The sequence below is a fragment of the Rhopalosiphum padi genome, chromosome 3, assembly GCF_020882245.1.
Source record: "Rhopalosiphum padi isolate XX-2018 chromosome 3, ASM2088224v1, whole genome shotgun sequence".
Taxonomy (NCBI): domain Eukaryota; kingdom Metazoa; phylum Arthropoda; class Insecta; order Hemiptera; family Aphididae; genus Rhopalosiphum; species Rhopalosiphum padi.
Genome location: NC_083599.1, coordinates 67,664,989 through 67,686,422, shown reverse-complemented (window position 1 = coordinate 67,686,422; position 21,434 = coordinate 67,664,989). Strand labels below are relative to the sequence as shown.

Sequence of the window (21,434 nt, the reverse complement as noted above, 5' to 3'; positions counted from 1 at the left end):
TGACGTGCGATATGCGACGATGGGGTTATGATTATGATGATGATGATGATGATGGAGTGCGTTATGTTATTATTATTATATGTCTGCAAAACGCGTCGGCTATTTAAATAATAACCGAAACACGCGCGATTTATTACACGATTTCGCGGTCACCATACACAGGACATATAGTGTTATATAGTATTATTACTCATCTGCGCGCCTGTTGATGACGATGATAATACTTCGGGTGCAATTACTGCCTATAGCTGCTGCGTTATTTTTGTCCGGTATCGGACGTGAAAACCGACGCGACGTTATCTCGAGTAATATTAGAGGTGTATAAAAATATTGAAAATAGAATTACAACTATAATACGCGATATAAAAACAATCTGTAACGCTTTGCATATCCGCGAATATAATTCAAACACCGGAATATTAAATAAAAAAAAAACCAAACAGACGTTTGGCGCGGGGGCGTCATTAGGGGGGTTCAGGGTGTGCGGTTACACCCCTTACTTTTAACAAAGTTCCTATTGGCCTGTGCCCTGATGAAATGCATAAATGCACAATCATTATTCCTGCACATAATTTTTTTTTTGCCGATTTATATTTTTTTCGATATAAAATTGCTTCAATATAATGGGAAAATTAGAAAATTAGAAAAATTGCGCGTGGCGTCATATGTGCCATCATTATTCCTGCACATAATTTTTTTTTTGCCGATTTATATTTTTTTCGATATAAAATTGCTTCAATATAATGGGAAAATTAGAAAATTAGAAAAATTGCGCGTGGCGTCATATGTGCCATCATGCGTGTGAGGCCCATATTTACATATCATACATAATATGCACTGACTGTGTGACCAATCAAAGAAATAATGTGTTAACGATATAGAACGCGTATAAATAAATACGTTTTTAGTTCATGGCATCATACAGTGTGCCTATATGCATCAAGAGGTAAAATTAAATTGTATTTTAATTTTTGTATTGACGTTTATCATCAATATCGGTATGCTGTCAATCGTGATTACAACTTTAAATCGCATTGGTTATTATAAACAAATATCGTGCTATATTTAATTTATGTTTATCATGTTTTAGTTTTTAAATTGATTTTCACTATTTGTGTTGATGCAATAATTCGGTCCATGACGTGTGGAAATAATTTTAAGCAGGATAATGTACGTATATCTATTTTTATATGACCTTGTGAAATTTCAAAATGGCCTGCTTGGTGCCTCGCACACCCGAAAAAAAACCTGAAATTGACGCTCCCGGTTTGACTATTAAATATTAATAACCGTTTTCGTCCGAGTTGCAGAAATACGCGCGGGTAATTCCGTAGTTATGCGTTAAAACCCGAGTAAAAATGAAAAGCGATCAGATACGTAGCGTTCGTATATACGTACCTCCCTAACTCGTCTATCACATTATAATATTATGCGTATTAGCTATTTGATAATATTATTCCTGTCGGTAATCGTTAGGTATTTCTTTTAAGTATCATTCTTCGAATTTTTAAACTAAAAAACGTGTTTGGGTATATTCGGGTTGGCTGAAATTGTTTATTCGGATTTCAATCGATTCACGCGTTACTCGAAAAACAATAACCATTCGGGTTTATAAGGTATTTGATTTTTTTTTTTTTTTTTTAATATATACATGTGTTTTTAGACGGCGTGTTTCGGCTGCGCGCAGAGCCCTCGAGAATAATATTATTATCACCACGCGGTTTGCCGTTTTTGACTATACACGAATATATACTACTCGTAGTACATATAACTCAAACGTTCGAAACGGGTTGGGCGCGCGGCGGTTTACCGTTGAGCCGGCGCGATCGTGAATACACGCCGATAGAGACGTCGTCGTGTTATAACCTACATAATAATATATAATAATAATATATTATATTGCTCGACGACGACGGTGTTCGGTTGACAGGCGAAATGTCAAAACCGATTTCGAACAGCGGCGCGCGACGGCCACCGAAATCGTGCACTGTCGTCGTCATCGTTATGCGTTCGCGGGGACGTATTATTATTATTATATAGTCGGAACGGTGTCGTCTCATTCCGTATGCAAATATACCTACGCATATGTAATGTGACGAGAGCAGCAGCAACACAATACGGACGTATACATTGTCGTGTTTCGTCCGGTCGAAAACGGCCGGTCCCGTCGTAGGATATAATAATAATAATAATAATAATAATAATATGTAACATAATAATATATAATATCTGCACAGAGTATTATATTCATTGTTGTAGTATGCGCGAACGGAGACCGATGACGTGGTTCGCGCATTGTGTTCCGGTAGTGCGTATTTTTTTTTCCGCTTCTTCTCCTCTTCCTCGTCGTTGCTCTTTGACTTCTACTTCTTCTTCTTTTCCTTCCCCTTCCCCTTTTCCGTATCTCTTTCCTCCTCCTTCTCGTCTCGCGCACGTCTTTCCGCCTGCTCTTGTAGGTACTCGGCTTCTCTCCCCTTCGAAACGGGGTCAAACCATCGGTTCGGTTCGGTTGCGCGCCGCCGCCGCCGCCCGAGAGAAAGACGGTCAACGACCTTAACCGGGATATGTGACGTGAACGGCGGCGAGTTCACGAAACGCTATTATTAGGTGTGTGTGTGTGTGTGTGTGTGTGTGTGTGTGTGTGCAGGCCGCCGAGTATCGTAATACTTTCACCGGAGTAGGTGAAATTTCTTATTCTATTTTTTTGCCGACGACGATTTTTTTGTAATCCTAAATTTTTTTTTTTTTTTTCATTAAGAATGCGCGTTACACTTATACGTTTCCGCCGCCGTCATTGGTCGAAGGTTCGACGAAAACATAATATCTAACAGATATCGCCGAAATTCGTAAAATTTGTACCTACACGAGAGATCGTGAGTCGCACCACCCTACGCGCTTCGGTATAATAAACGTCATAACGGTTGAAAACCCGTTCGTCGCGAGCACGAAATATAAATAAATAATAATAACAATATTATTCTAATGCGTTATTATTATTGTACAGTGATATGATGTTATACTGCCGACGTTGTGCTATTTACTTCCTACTCGTCGTCGCGGTTTTTTTAAAGTTTTGGTTTTGGTATTTTTTTGTCTCTCGTTGTCGAGCAAGTATTATATCTGCATTAGCCAAGCGTTTTTAACGAATGTCGCACTGAGGCGTATTATAAATTATTAAATTATTATTTGCGTTCGTGAAAACCTATAACGTCCCGAATACCGTTTCTGCCCATGGGTTTTATGTGGTCATTTTTAACGAAACGATTAAGACATAATATAATGTAGTAAAATTAAATACGTTTTCAAAGTTACATTATAAATATATTATATGGGTATCTATGGTCATTAGTCAGAGTATAATATATGTACCGTTATTGGTGTACTATATTATATAGGTTATTAAATGTTGAGCAACCGCGAAATTATATATGAGAAAAATATTGCTTCACACCAAATGTTTACACGATTTAATAATAATAATAATAATAATAATAATAAATTCAAATACCTACCTACATAAACTACAACTCGATAGCAGAGCCGACCAACGCGATAAATGTATGTATAGTTATTAGTGTTATTACAATCCGATAAAATAATAACTTGACCTGCAGTAATAAAAAACGAATAACTTTTCGACAGCCGAAGTAATTTCTCGTACTTGCACTAATTATAATATTATAACTAAGTAAATCTACAGATCGTCGAATAGCAGCTAGAATAGTCATTGCGCAAATTATATAAATATATAATACACATAATAAGAGTTCGCCCCGAAGACGACGGTTTTAGTTCTATCGATAAACTATAATATTATGTTATAACGAGCCATCGGCCGTTGTACTTATTCATCATCAATTATTATAGAGCTGAGATTTTGATGACGCGATACCATTTTAGTGTTTTAAAACATACGTGTAGCACCGTTAGATCTATATGTAATAGATAATATATACTGATTATTTTAATAGAATTTTTATCGTAGAATTTTTTACGGAATTTTTCAAAAATTTAATTTTCTTCTACAAATCTTACAAATACGTATGTATTGGAATAGGTACATAATGGTCGATGGCCAAATAGTGACGAACGTGATGAATTATATAATAAGTTATTAGTTTACGTATTATGGTTAATAACACGTTTTTCGATAAAAACTCATACAGAGATTACGTCACCTCGAAGTTAAACCAGATAAACAGCAGGACCAACTTACTTAATTAAAATAATATATTAATAGTTAATAATCAAAGAAAAACAGTAGGTATATAAATTATGTATACACTCTAACGATCGCGGTAAAAACGTACTGCATAATACGCATTGCATATTATAATAATAAAAAAATCCTAATAATCTCTCCGATTTCCTTAAATTTAGAAGACCGCAACAGATAACTTCAAAAAACCGTGAATCTCAAAACAACAAACCTCCTCGTGCGCATATACGCGTCGAACGTGCTACAGATAATCTTACACTGACGATAACAATAATAATGTAGTAATATCAACATTAGGTTATACAGTAAACAAAAAATGTACGTATATTGTCGGAGTTATTTTGACCTGCTCAATTATTTAGAACACGTCGGTGGTATCTCCGGATGACGCGAAAAATAACTTAAGTACCTACCATGTATTACGTCCGACACGAATATTCGGCCGGCCGCCTTATATGACACGATTAAATATTATATTTTGTAAACTCCGGTCGAGTGGGTTTATTATTATTATCGTAACGCGTGGGTTTACAAAGCGATTATTTTAAAGGTAGGTAAACATTTATTTTCGACAATAATATTAACGCTTATTGAAATACTTTTTAAAACATCGAGAAGATATAATGTTAGGTACCAAACCAAATTTTGAAAAAAAATTATTTATTTTAATTTTTTTTTTGAACGCTGCATATATTTATTATTATTTAATATTCCTAAGCATAATATTTTTTCTGAGAATTCGATAATCGAATTTCGAATGAGTATTTAGTTATTTATTAATAAACATATTTTGAAGTTTAGATGTGGAGAATGCAGTTGCACAGGTGTAACCCGCAAAAGGTTGGTCCATTATTTCACTCATTGAAACTTAAAATGCTTAAAAGCTATATCGTTGTTTAGGCTTTTTAGACTAAGTTTAATTTATCTATCTTGGACTACTCAATAGTTTCAATATTCTTATAATTGTCATCACTTGCCGATCGTAGAGCATCTTTTGCCCATTAATCCTTTCCTTACAATTATTAACCATAATATATTTGTGAAAAAAAAATAACATACGTACAGTCAAATCGCGATAATTCGAAGTTGAAGGGAGATAAAAATTCGCTTCGAGATATCAAACTCGAATTTATATTAATTTATATATAATTTATATTTCTAGAGGAATAAAAAAAAATTCGAGTTGTCAAGTTTTTCAAGTTATCGCGACTTGACTGTACTAAAATAATTGTAGGTATACCCCGCCCCCTTGGATGCCCACTACTTTTAAGCATAACCGCTGTGGTAGGCATTTATTTAAATTATTGCTAAGTTGTTAATGAACCTTATACTGATTTATATCAAATTTTATTCTATACTTTCATAAGTTATTTTTATACTTTATAATCATTGCTATGTTCTTATTATAATTTCTGTATATATTATCATTAATTTTGAATTATATTAACTATGTTTTTGAATTCTCCATATGAACTGGCTTCGTGCCACAATAAATTAATGACCAATCAACGACTCGTTCGAAATTTGATTTTTAAAATATTGAAATTGTCAAAAAAATAATACATTTGGAAATATGAAATTAAAAATGTACGCTGTCCAAGGCAAACAACGATCATTTATATTCAAAAATGTTGTTTTGTAATGACTTATAATTATGTAAAAAGTATTTTCAAAAACATTACCTAATACTTTTCAAAAAAATTAACGTTTAGTTTTAAAAGAATCACCTTGTATAATTATAATATGATACCAGTTATTGGTGTACTATATATATATGAATAACGACTATTATAGTCTATAACGTTATAACGTGTGCGTTCTGAATGTACGTGGAATTAATGAGGTTATTGCCTAACAGCGAAAACATTTCGCGCCCAAATCTCAAACACCCGAGTCCAGCGTTTCCGTGTCGTATAGGTATAAAAATAATACTACAATACTCGTTTACAACTCGAATCCGAAACGCGGTACAATAATATTGTATTTTTATGATCGCTTCGTATTTATTTGTCTGGGACGTTCGAGAATTACGTTAAAAAGCGCACGTGGGATCATTATTGCGCTCGTTTTTCGAAATCCTACAGATTATCCGCGTACAACAGAAAACAGTGTAAAGTACAGCTGAATTCCAAAATACCCGACCCACACGAAATTTATTCCGACGTTTTTTCACGTTACGAATATTGTTGCGAACATCCACATCGGAATTTGCATTAGACGGTAAATAATGTGTATTTGTCCCGTCTCCCGTTTGTCGACATTGTTTCGTGCACATTTTTTAATTTACACGATAATCGCGTCAAAAAATAAAGCTCTGAAAGATCACACTTATACAGTCACTTTTACGTTATAAAATAAATTCCAACAGCTGCGACTTACGAATACTGTCCTATATAATATAAATCTTACAATTTCAGTGAACGAGCAACACCATCGACAATACTGTAGGGCAGACCAATCGACAAAACAAGCCCACGCCTTCCTCACGTCTATACCAAGTTTCTCGTCTACATGGATACAAAAACAATCTTAGGAAAACCACGCTATCCACTCCTGACAAAACAGACGGATAAAATTGTTTACCGAACTTAACGAAATCAAAAGATCAACGGATTCAATGGAAAGGCCAAAAACAATCATCAACCGTCTCAGAATAGGACACACGGTCTGATACCTATTACGGTAGGAGAGGACTTATCATCTGAAAGTCTGCAACACCAGCTGTGGCATATTATCCCATAGTAAAACATATTCCGAATGCTGTAGTTTCCGATAAGAACGAGAAGAAACTCTCTTCCACTCCATTTCAATTGTTCCTAAGCCCTAAATTGTCTACTGCAATCAAATTATTCGAGTATAACGAAAAGGCCAAAATGTACCGAGAAATACGATAATAATGTAATCTACTGTTTTGATTTTGAGCTTATCGCTGTACATTTTCTGATATCTCAATTGACTGCCGTTGATGTATATTTAATAATAATAAAAATAAATTGTAATTATAATATTAAACTTATCCAATATAATATACATAACACATTAATACTACATTAATTGATTTATTAAAATGTTGATTTTTATCATTTTCAAATATACTTAAAGACCATATTATTATCAAGCAATTAGATTACTATAATTCTTTTCTTTTTTATTATTGTGATATGAACTTCTTTGTATTAAATACCGTATCAACCATTTTTATTGTAAAATGAAGAGCATAATATGATTTTTTTGAAATGCAAGTAATACAAATCTGTAGTTCTACTGTAATTAAGTTTAATGTATTAATGATAATAGTTGTGAAAAATATCAACGTATACAAATTTAAATATATGTAATATTTGTGTGTATCATTTATTATTTTCAACAAAATGTAATTCATTTTTACAGTTGAAATACATTTAATATAAATTACTAAAAATGCTAAAATTTCAATCTAATATATTAAAGCTATAATAGATTAATAGATTTGTTAATTTTTTTAGTTATATTCTAAAGCTATTATCACGTGAACATTGTACGTAGATAGTACATAATAAACCTCTAATAACTCTGAAACTACTCGTTTTAATTTCAATATAATATACCTATATACATTATATCAACACTTTTAAATACAAAGTATTGTCTACCTAACAATTAAAAAAGAGTAGTCCTTATTTGTAAAAAAAATATTTTTATCTTCATAGGGTCCCTAAAAGCATAAAAAATAAACATAATTATTATTCTAAAAATCATAATTTGAATAAATGCATATGTAATTAAAGAGAACAAATATGACAAGTACACTTGGTGAATCCCACAGTATATGATTAATGAGGACGCAATAAATTACTTATTTATTATGCAGTAACGATTTGTGTGTCACACTGTCACTTCCTTAATCTTAAATAATATTTACATAATAGTATAATATATGCTATGACATTAAATTTATGAATACGATGTATCAAGGTTTATACCTAGAATCGAGAATTATTTAATTATATTTTTATCAGCTTTACTGGTTTTTATATTATTAGGTAGGGTATTTATTTTATCAATTAGACAGCTTATACGTTTTATTTTATTGATAGACAAACAAAACAGTGCATTTGTCTTATTGATGATTTGGTTTTTCGGTTTCGTTTAATCGGTTTAAAACAAATTCAACAACACCCTTGAAATTAATAATCATTACTTTTATAGCCCACTCAATATACTAGCGTAATCGAACCAATGACGGATTTCATGAAAAATTACCGTAACGAAGAAAAATAAATAGTAAGTACCCTAAAGCCTATATAGTAGTTATTGTTTTACTCAAAACTACATATTATTATTTAAATTATAAACATTGTATACATTACGTCTTATTATTTATTACGTAATTAAATACTTCAGTTTAATCAAAATCACTAAATTTAATTACCTAATTACATTTTAAAGTATATCAGTAATCTCTATACGCATTTGTTGAGTAGGTATTAATTAAATTTTCGATCATGTGTTTTTACAGTAGGTAATATTCGTTTCATAAAATGTATTTAATTAATAATCATGACTCGAATCTTGAGTTATAATTATTTAACATCGTTATTATTATTATGACCAATGCACACACTGCTATCATTTCGCTCGACAACCTCTCGACCCAAAACAAATGAGAATATTTGGGAAACGGGTCTTGTTGAAATACATATCTATACAAGATTGAAAAAATAGCGAAATTAAAAATAACTTACTAGGGGGACAATCTTAACGATGGTATTTCCGACCCCACGACTGTTGAATTATTATTATTTATAATTTTATGTCAACGTTGAAATATCTTTAAGACTTTGCAATATTTTATTTGAAAAGTTCTATGAATAAATAAGCAAATACGATTTATTTTCAGGCGTTCGAAATAGGCAAAATAATATCAGTTTTATCCGTCTTCCGTTTTTCGATGCTTATGCAACACGTAATAGGTATTATATTATATTTATAAACCGTAAAATCTATTAAACTATAGCAAACACTGATTGGCTGATTAGGGATTATATTTATGGGCGCTGGATTCAAACGTGCCATATTGAGATTATTTACTTGAATAATATTATTTAATTGGATTGATAAAACAATAAAACTACACATGAATAAAATATGATAATTTCATAAAAATATGGCATGAAAAATAAATCTGACAGAAAAAAAGTATTATACGTATTTAAATTGTAAATATGTATACTTTAATAATTAATTAAATTTATAAATAACTAACAGTTCAAAATCTATCACTGCAGGTGTGGACATAAGATAGGCGAATAATAAAACCTGTAAGATTTAGATTAAGACACACGTGTTGTAATAATACAACACATAATTTATAATATATAAATTTGTATTTTTATTACTACGTAATAATATGTAAGCTTATTACTGTAATATTAAGAACAAAATACGATCTCTTCGTTTATCATAATAACAATTCAATGAGATTTTTGTTGAAATTTATTCAAAATTCACATTTAAGCTATTTTTAGCTGTTTTCATAAATAGATTGTTGTTGAACTTACTAGAATCCGTAACGTATGTATGTTCTATAATAACTAATAAGATACCTAGCTAGTAGCTATTGTTTTTCCATTTACTTCGTGATTATTTGTAAACTTAACTACTATAACTAAAAGTTTATGGAAATTCAAAAATTAAAATGCAATTACATTAATCAAATTTATAAATCATAGATTTTTGTGAAATACAAAATTGAAAATCGAATAATGTATAATGTACTTATGTATACATGTTTTTTATTTAAATTTTAGGTAAATATTTCATAATATTAAATCAAAGTATAAAATATAAATTATAATAATAATAATTGTAGCTCTCGAATACATTTATGATTTTTTAAATCATACCAAAAACAAAATGCTGATTGGAAAAAAGTCAACGAAGACAACCATTATTGTGAAACATCATAACTCTAACTCCGACTTAAAAATTATAAAAACAATTTATTATTATTAAACGATTATTTATTCTTTAATGGTAATATTTTATATAATGTTTGTTTAAAAATCCTTTTTCAGATACAAATAATAAAAAGATAATGTAAATAAGATTAAAAAAATAACCTCTTTGAAAATTTAAATATCTAAAAATTTGAAGCTCATTCGTACAATTGTATTTTTTAACAGTTACTGTTAAAAAAGAAAACACATTCAAATAAAATAATTTACACGGTGATTCTATAAGACATAAGTTATACGAAATTTCTGAGATACTATATTATATCAAAAAACAACTACCTATATGTTTATTGTTTATCATCGAAAAATGTGTTAAATTAAATTACTTTGTTGATTTTGTATACTATTAACTACATATATTCATCTAAATTTCAAATTGTACCAATAATTTAATAATGCATTCATCAAAATTATTGTTTTTGGAATTTTTAACTTTTAAGTAGATTATACTTTCTTATAAGTAATATATTGTTGAATATCTACCTAGATTTGTAAGTAGCATCATATAGTAATACAAACTTCTCTTTATCAAGTTATGACTACCATTGTTATTGTAAATTGTTAATTGGTTGGTTTTTTTTGATAATATTATAATTAATCTAAATCGAAATTCAAATTACTAATTAGTAGTTTCTATATTATTAATCTGTATATATATATAGGTACTAAAGATAATGGTCCTTATACTTTTTATATACCAATTCTAAAGATAAAATTAGTAAATTGTATATAAAATATAAATATACGTAATTAGTATAACTAAAAATTATTCAGTTTAGTTCTTATTATAATCTAAACATTTTTTACCTACTATTATATGATTTTTATAAAGTAATATTAATTATTATAGTTTTTAAATCATCATATTCTCTTCTAAATCTGTTAACATAAATTATTATCCTTTAATACTTTAGGTTAAATAATTAAAATAAATATATCATATCCATAACAATTTACTATAAAAAAGTATGGCTCTTATTTGAAAACAAAATTGTATTACCTCAGGACACTTTTGCATCCAAAAACTAAGAATTTTTCAAGAATTATCTCGAAAAATTAAACAAACTAAATGGCTAAACACTTTTTTTTAAATTTTTTAAGAAAAAAAACTAAAACATTCCATTTATTAGACTTTTGTTTACTTATTACTATAAAAATAACTGCATTTAAATATTTTAATTTACCACATAGGTACTATAAGTAATAGGAGATTTCTAGGACATACTGTATATATATACCTATATATTACACGACTGCCTACTTTTATAATTTATAGTAATAAGTTATATGCCAGTTAAGAATAGAGAAAACGTTTATGGTTTAGAATCAGTGTCTCTTTTAAAATGTCCTATAATATAATATAATATTAAATGTATATATTTGTTTTATTTATTAATAAGACAGTTTTATTATTAAAGGTAACATAATTTTATAACGTATAAAAGAATTATACTTGATAGATAACAAATAATAAGTACAATTAAGTTCAGTTATACTAAAATTGACTTACTACACGACCAAGTAGGACTGATTATTATTAATGGAACCAAGCATACGGTTTTAACAAGTGATGGGATGGAAAGGAATATTGAAAAAAGTATACCTATTGTTTTTAGAACGATGAGAAAGAAATTGTATATTAAATATATTATATACACATACGATAAATATTATATGTATCAAGTACGTCAAATGTCGAACCGTTGGGCATTGCTAATTTGACGCCGTTCGCGAAATCGTTTTTCTGGACATTCGATATTATTATATACGCTTAAAGTGTATGGGAACTCGAGAAAAGAAAAACGTCTAGCAAGAATTTATGACGTGCACGCCGTGCGCACACGGAATGTTCGTAAATTTGGCGGTGTAGGTAAAAACTAAAACTAAAACTAAAATAGTTTATTGTTTAGTGCGATATCGCGCGTATTTGGCACTCGGTCGGTCGCGCGAAAACATCAATCGGAGCGCTGTTAAACGCCGATACGCGATGGAACGCGGGGTCGAACAATTCCGCGGCGCAGAGCAAACACAGAAATAAAACGATAAACGCCTAAAAAAAAGAAAATAATGAAAAATTGAAGAAAAAAAAAATAGCGTCGGTTAGTCGCACTATATATTATATATAAGTGCACACGAGTGGAGTCTATATAATATGTACAGCAGTCGATTGGCTGTGCACGTCAATGTGTGATTGACCGCTCGTGCCAAACTACCTGTTCTTAAATCGTTTATAGATAATATATAATAATATGAACGCGTGCGTCACTCTATAATATCTAATATATTATTATTATTATTACTATTATCACTGTACGATATAATGTCATAATTTATAAAAAATATAAAATATGAAAAACGCTCGTATCTCCAGCAAACGACGTATACGTATTATATTATATGTATATTATACATATTAAGGATACCTACCGCTATACCGCGCGATAATAAACTATACGGACGTTGAGTTGATGCGATTGAATTTCGTAAGAATAATCGTATACTATATGATTAATAATTTATTATATTACGTCCCTGCAGTACGCACGAGCCGTCGGCTAATTTTTTTTTTCACCGTAAGCTGCTCGTCTGCAGGTCTAACACAGCGCGCTCGTTCGCAGACCCTAACCGTTTATTATTTCGTCGTGAACGATTCGTTTTTCCGTCTTATGAAATAAAAATAAAGTCATATATTATTCGTTTTACTGTAAACATTTTATTTCATAACGAAATGTTAAAAAATATTTTATTGATGTTTTACCGTATCCATTTCAAATATACTCGGGATCAGAGATTATGCCTGTATCGACAACGTAATATAATAATAATGTACAACACGATTTCAGTCATTAGGCAATCGCACATACACATTATCGACTACTGCGCTAACACATTAACTCCGACTCGAGAAATAATAATTAAACGCGTCCGAGTCATTATTATTATATTATGATAATAATTTCTAATTTAAAAGATTATTATTATAATTATGGCATTAACAATAATAAAAAGGAAACATGGATGCGTGTAAATTCATAATATTTAATTTAAATGTTTCAACAACGATAAATATAAAATGTACTCTACTAATTGAACAACTGTTTTGATAAAAATGTAAAAGTCTAAGAGCAAACAGAATAATAACAATTAGTAGCTGATTTTTTTATTTATAAATGAAACGGATAAGGTATTACACGAGTCAGAGATAATTAAGTTTGTAATTTATATTATAACACATATTATATTTTAATTTAATAAAATATTATTATTATTATTTATAACCAATTAACGTGATGTTAATTACATTTTTTTTTTCAATTCTGTTTAATTAATAAAACCATCTCATTAATTGATTTTAAGAACTTTGTATAAGTGTATACTGTTGTTATGTGTTATACTAATCGTCAGTTTACGAAAGGTAATATAAAAAAAAAAAAAAATGACTTCCATAATAAAAAGATTAGAGTTTAGATAATACGAAAGAGTACGCGTATAGTGTTGTACGTACTCTACACGTATATATTTACATCCAGAAAAAGTCAAATGAATTGTAATGACGAAATATTGTCGAATTTTCAATGACACCGGTACCTATAAATACGGTGATAATATTATTGTATTCGTGTTTGAATTGTAAAACAAACACCATATAATATTCGAAGTTATCTCTCAAACTCGCAATAATAATTATTGTAAAATAATGTGTTTATTTAATTTCACTTTGCCGCCGACTGAAACTCAATAACTTGTAAACTCTATGTGCAGCGGTTTACGCCGTCAATGATATAATAATGATAATATTACAATCGACGCGAAAACACGATTTATCGGACTCGGACGGGATAAAAGTTATCGGTAAAAATAATCGAACGGATATTTTATATATTTAAATTAGAAATTATATCAAAAGGTACACATAATAATATAATATTACGATATATATATATATAGAGGTGTACGTATAACACGAATCTCTGCAGTTGTTTACAATAAATTAATATTATTATTATTTTTTTTTTTAAAAGAACAAATCACTATCTCTACATTGTTATCTGTTATTTTTCAATTATTATATACTTGAAGGTTGAAATACATATTATTTTGATTCGGGAATGTTCAATATTTGAGTTTCAAAATTGTGCCTAATCGTTTTGACTTTGAGCGATACCGAACATTACAATACCACAGCGATGATAAGGTCGTTCGTGTAATGGGTCATCGTACCCAGGAACATATTATACGACTACATAATAATACATTTTATAATTCCATCGCGTTATGTACGGCCGTACACGGAGTCTCTCGTAATATACCTACCTGTTTTCGTTTTCAAGCCTCCGTGTCGGCGAACGTTTGTTACACTGTATGGTATAGGTACGTATAGCGTTCCTGTCGGATGTCGAAATTATGATAAATCAATTATTATTATAACATAATGATAATATATAGGCAATGTTATATGCGTGCGAAAGGGCACACGCGCTCGGTGTGTACAAATATGTCCGTTATTTTGTCGGCGTTTAAAATTTCCGAAATCCGCGCCGAAACGAGACTCGGCGAGATTGCGATAATCTTAATCGTTTTTTTTTTTTTTTATATTATTATTATTTATTGCTCCCTGCGCGTCTGCCCGCTGCAGCGTCTGCGTTCGCCGGCGATGTCATATTTTTTGGTACCGAACTATAATCGAAAACGAGTGGATTCCGCCGAGATGTGATGGGCGATGCGCGAATTTCTCAATCGGATTTTTTTTTTTTCTTTTATTCTGTTTTAAATCTACCAAACGTCTGCACCGACTGACTAAACAGATGACCTCGCGCAACGAAAACAAAATAGCAGTCGTGTTGGCGATTAAAAACGCCGAGAAGGCTCTTCAGCGTCCCCCGCCCGCGTATTATACATCATATATTATTATTTCGTGTGTGGATACTACATAATAATATTACATTTGAATAATATGCGCGTGTTCGACGGTCGTCGGTCGTTTTCATCGACATTACACGCGTATATATATATTATTATATTATACACGAGAGCACAGTATACCTATACCATTATGCACGCATGGGTGCGATGGACAAAAAAAAATACGCATAAAAACGTGATGCTCGAGATTTCGTCGAGTGGATTTTCGGTCATATATATATATATACACAATATATCGATGTGTGTGTGTGTGTGTTGCACACACATAATATATATATAGAGAGACAAACGCGACGACACCGATACGAGGCCTTTATTGCAGCACTATTGCCACTGTTATTATACTGTTATATATATTATTGTCATCGTCTCTTTACAAATTGTTCTCGTCTAGCGTATACACAAGGGCCGCCCGCGTTCATCTCGACGGTCATTGTGACAGTCAGATTCACCATCACGTGCTCAATTAATACCCGGTCGTGTTCCATATTATAATATAATACCAACCCTACCTAACCTACCTATATCATTGAACGAGACTAAACCTTTAAGACACGTTTTGACGATCATACAACAACAATAATAATAATAATATACAGCGTGTCTACGATAACTGGAAACACTCATTATATCTATCGGCGTATAGAAATGTTCAATTTTAATCGTGATTAAATCGATCGTCAAGAAACTAAATAACTCATATATATATATACAGAGTGATTCACCGAGCATGCCCAATCCGATTATTTTTGTATTCAAATTTTGGTTTTTGACATTTTTAAGCTGATTCAAACTCTTGGGATTTTTTCTTGTAGCAATACAAACTTTTATTTTTCAAATGAGAACCCTCTTCCCCCCTTTAAAGTATATTATTTAATGCATAAGTGTTTTTCAACATTTTGAAATGTATAGGTACCTAATTTTCAAAATTTAAACGAGTAATTTATTCAGTTACTAAAATGTTTATATTAAGGACAATAGTCCTAAAAATGGTTTTACGAAAATAGAAAATATGTACATGTATAATCTATAAGATCATGTATTTTGTTATACATATTGGACCATTGTTATAAGTAATGCATACTGATAGATTAATATAACTTACAAAAGTATTCGTATGACCGTAGCTCCCATATCTTCCAATCACGTTTTCATGAACTCAATAATGCATAGTATAAAAAGACTCGAAAATTTAAAAATATGGTCTTTAAGCATAATTAAAAATTCCAAAAAAAACAGATTATCGAAATAGAAAACAGTGGTAACCATACTTTGTGAATCATGCTGTATAGTATGTAGTATATATGTGTTGTAATATGCTTTTGGTGTTTTTCATGCATATGAGTTTTATGCATGAACAGTGAGACTTCTTTTTTTAAATTGCAACACCGCCTATTTTTACCACCAATTATTTTTCTTTGTATTTTTTCATGAATTTTATTGGCCGAATCAACTTGTTAAATGTTACGCATGTTGAATATTGCTGGCATCTACAAAATAATTAATTTCCCACTAATTTTCTCCAATAATAATTTCCATAGTTTATGCCTATGATTAAAAAGAATGTTATGGAAATAAGTTAATACACGTTTAAGCAAAATTTATTGGATTGTAGAGAGAAAATGAAATAGGAGGCTAAAATTCTATAAGCTATAAATTAGTTGTGCTATAGTTTTGAGAATACAAGAAGTCAATTACCTACTAAAATATTATACTTACTCGTATTTTTTAATATTCTTAAAATTAAATGTATATATAAAATATATATTATATTAATAGCTCATTTCATTCATTTCAAAGATGATCTATTAATTAAACTTGTTTTATACGTTGCCCATATCAACAATATCCAGCATTTCATATGTTATTTTACACAGGCATTTTTACTTAGGATGTTATGAACATTAACATTTATAAAAAGATAATAATAATTTAGGGTGAAAATGTATCATTGCCATATAAAAAAAAAGTTGTGTGGCGTATATCAAAAAGTGTTAAAATGGTATTCTTTAGTATAAAAATGAATAAAACAATCATGATTAAAATTGAATATAATACGCTGAGGTATGAAGTATTTCCAGTTATTGTGGGCAGCTTTCTTGTTATCGTAATAAAAACTGTGTGAAGCAAACCAAAAAAAAAAATCTTATATTATAATATCTACCTTAAATATTAAAATATACCAAATAAATCCAAATGATGTAATTTTTTTATCAAACATTTTATATGCACACAGTTTTTTTTTTAATATTAGTAACAATAATTATATTGTATTGAAATTTAGTGGATACGGAGTATTTTAAGTAAGTAAGTGAATATAGAGTTTAACTTAAAACCATAGCTTGTCTAAATAAAACTAAGATTGTTTACAAGAATCAATATCATTTTGTCAACGATTCCATGATATAAATCAAAACGTTGATCAGCTGCTCTTTAAATTTCGAAAAATCTAAAAACAGATATACCTGGTGTCCGGTATGGTATAATATATCTGGATCCTGCGAATAGTGTGCCGAGTCATCGTATCAAAAGAATTAAAGTAAATTTAATATCAACAAGAGTAGTGAAGGCTAACTGGTATTTATGGGTACTTACAACATGTCATGTGGTATAATAATTGAAATTCAAAAAGAAACTTAAGTATTCACACGTTATGATCGCTTTTAAAAAATGTTAAAATACGAATGCTTGATTCGAAAATACTTGGTAAATACTACTACTGGCATTGAACAAATTGTCTTAATGTTCTTACAAGAGGGCAAGACGAAATAAATCGTGACTATATAAACGACTTGAAAGATAAGATAAATAAAAACAATTTTTAATGTATGTGATTTTACTGATTAGCATAATATATCGAAAATAAACTATCAGTATCAATCAAGACTTGTGACAATAAATTATTATTATTATTATTGTACCTATATTTTTACACGTGAGATACTATTTAATTGTTTAATTTTTATTAGCTACGACTTACGAACTACGATCGAATTTAACCCAATCTTCTTGTATTTATAGCTATTTTCACTATATTATACAAAACTTATTCCTCACTGTACAAATTATGTGCATTATTATTTATTGAAAATTTTAACATCGATCGACCGATCATAGACCGCTTTGTCATTGTAAATTACATGAGTATTGACTCAAAATAGTATTTTGCGCTTATCAAACGAATTTCGACAACATTTTTTAGTTTTTGTGGTGCTGTTAAAATGTAATTTTATACCAACTATATCTTATAAAGTTATAAGCTTCAACTGTGTATACTGCATAACCCTTAAACGCAACGCACATAATATTTAAACGCAAATATCTATAAAAACAAAATTACACATTATATGAAATGTTCTATAAATGTATATATAGAGCTCTTCTCACCTCCTCTACACTACAGAAGTTACTTGCATAAAGTAAAGTAGATTCACAACAGTAGTCCACCAATGCATCCAAACTCCAAAGGAAACCTTAATCAATTTAATAAAAAAAAAATTTAAATGTCAAGTTTAATATACACCTGTACGTATAATATACAATTACAATATAGATGTACACGATAATATTAATTATTAAGTGTAAAGGATGTTTTAAAGGCACTACAGCCAGTTTTTGAGGAAATTACATTTTTTTGGTAATTTAATTACATTAAAAATATTCTTATAAAATTATAATTAAGTTATACTTTAATTAATTACCTACTGTATTTTATTTGATCAAGTTAAATATTACCTTTGAGTTAAAAAGACAACTTAATTACTATTGAAATTACTTTTAATTTTTTATTTCGTAAGCATTTTTGAAGCGTATACGCATGATCTCAATTTATTTTATATCACTAACAAACAATATGACATTATATAAAATGCTTATTTAAAAATCTAAGAAGACAATATTTGTTATTTGTTTAAACCATTTTATTTTTATTTTTTAAATTGTTTTTAAATAACAATGCATTTTTAATTACTAATTATTACTCTAAACTAAACTATTTAGTCAAATAGTTATTTAAAAAATGTTATTGTCGCAGAGAATCTTACTTGTTTTAATGGTATATTTACATATATTATGAATTGGTTTTTAAAATGTATTAAAAAAAATAAAATAACGAGTAATTTAGTAATTTTAATACGAAAAATTAATTTCAATTTCCTACGTACAAATTCATTCGAAAAAACATAGTTAAATTATCATCAAATTATATAAAAAATTAATTTTGTTACAGTTCCTACAACGCTAACTAAATAAGAAAAAAAATCTTAAAAAAATGAATGCACATCGAGAGCTGATGGCAGCCGACGACCGTATTATCTTCCAGTGGACATTCTCAGCTCTCAATGTACTTATTACAACCGTCTTATATGTTGTTTATTTTGGTATTTTTTTTTCGTAGAAAAACGGTGAATCGACGTAACTTTTAAAGTACCATAATATAACATAGATATATGCGCGCTTCCATGTCCCCTCCCCCTCACGATTTTGACTTTTTCAAATCGTACCGATAATAGGTATACGCGCTATTCCTTCCATCAAGAACAAGTATAATCGTTTTATTTTTTTTTTAATCCGATAAAAAAATCAACAATGTACCTACTCGATGAAAAAAAAATACCGTACCCACCAAATTGAAACGCTGTCCGATAATTAATTAGACGATTTAAAGTGCGCAATGTGCTTCAAACTGAAAAAAAAATCCAATTTAAAATCATCAAAATATACCGAAAAGGTGAGTTCTACAGAACGTAGTTAAACGGGTTGCGTTGTCTATAAATACGCACTGTTGTCTGTTATCGAATAAATTTTACAAGTCGAATATTGAAATCAAACACTTGAATTATGCCTAATGGTATATATATATATATATATATATATATGGCGTATTTACCTGTAGGCTATTTACAAATGGAGCGGTGAAATTATTATGTACAAAAAATATTGCGAATGTTTACAGAATGTAAATAAAACATAATTGTACGAGGCTAACTGCAGTTATAATCTTTCTTTTGAAACGCAGCACAATCGTAAACGGCAATCGCTAATATAATAATAATATGATACTGTGGGCCTCGTTATAACGACGTGCAGCAGATGAAACATCTTATGCGATTATAATATATAAACAGCCATCGTAATAATCAAACATAGTGAAATATCATCACGCTTGATTTATCTAAATTTGCATGTTTTGGCTTATTGCTTAGTTAAACATACAATAATAATAATAATAATAATATGTTATAATAACGAAATGTATAATATAACGTGTTATTTATTTTTCGTTTATTATGATCTTTTATAATGAAAACAAATTGATAAAATCGATGTTAATTGTATGATGTTGTTAGATTAAATAGATGAATTAATCGAGTAATCCGCCGTTGAATAACGAGTGCGATACGCGAATTTATTAAAAGATGCATTCACTGGTAATAAATTGGCACTTGACTCATAATAATGATTATAGTCGAGTAAGTATAGTAACTGATAATAAATATATATGTATTCGTACGTATGTATAATTGATATTATACGTAGGTGAACCAACTAATAAAAAAAAAAAACTTTGCATAGGTATTTATAAGTTATAAAACCAAGACTTGGAACTTGAAAACAGTGATATTTGTGAATAAATATTCACTAAAAACATTTTAAACATGCGTTAAAATTAGAAATAATTTTTTATTAATAAATGTTAGGTACATGTGATTAAATTTTAAAAATGCATAATTATTAAAAAGTGTAATAGTATGCAAAAATACCTATGTATTATATTTTGTGTTATCTGTAATCATAAAAAAAATTATATTTTTAATTTAACTTTAAATATTGATATAACGTATAAGTACATAGTAAAAATAATTATTAAACATATAGTATGATTAAAAATTTAAATTATCATACATGAAGGTTCTATTTTTTTTAACTATATATTTAATGTATAATTGAATTTATTCATTTATTAACAAAATATGTAAGTAAAATATCTTTACATTTGGAAGATCACTAAAATTTATTAAAATATGCAACTCAAGTTTTTATAGTTATAAAATCGTGTTTCAGAATTTTGTGAGTTCATATTAATTTTCACAATTTATATATTTGCCTAGTAGTGCGTTATAAGTTATAACTCTCAAATACAAAACAGGTATTTTATAAGGAATTATTTTAATTCCAATATTTTTTTTCTGCATTTTAAAAATATATTCGATTTAGGTAGGTATTGTTATTTACAATTTTGAAATAATTTAAAACTATGAAAAAAGCTTAAATGTTGTACAAATATCTATCAACAT

At 29.2% G+C, this 21,434-nt stretch overlaps 1 protein-coding gene across 2 annotated transcripts in view; it reads right to left on the bottom strand.

Annotated features, from left to right (window-relative positions):
* Positions 1–21,434, bottom strand: part of LOC132924349 (uncharacterized) — a 96,723-nt gene that overhangs the window by 53,507 nt on the left and 21,782 nt on the right. The window lies entirely within an intron of this gene.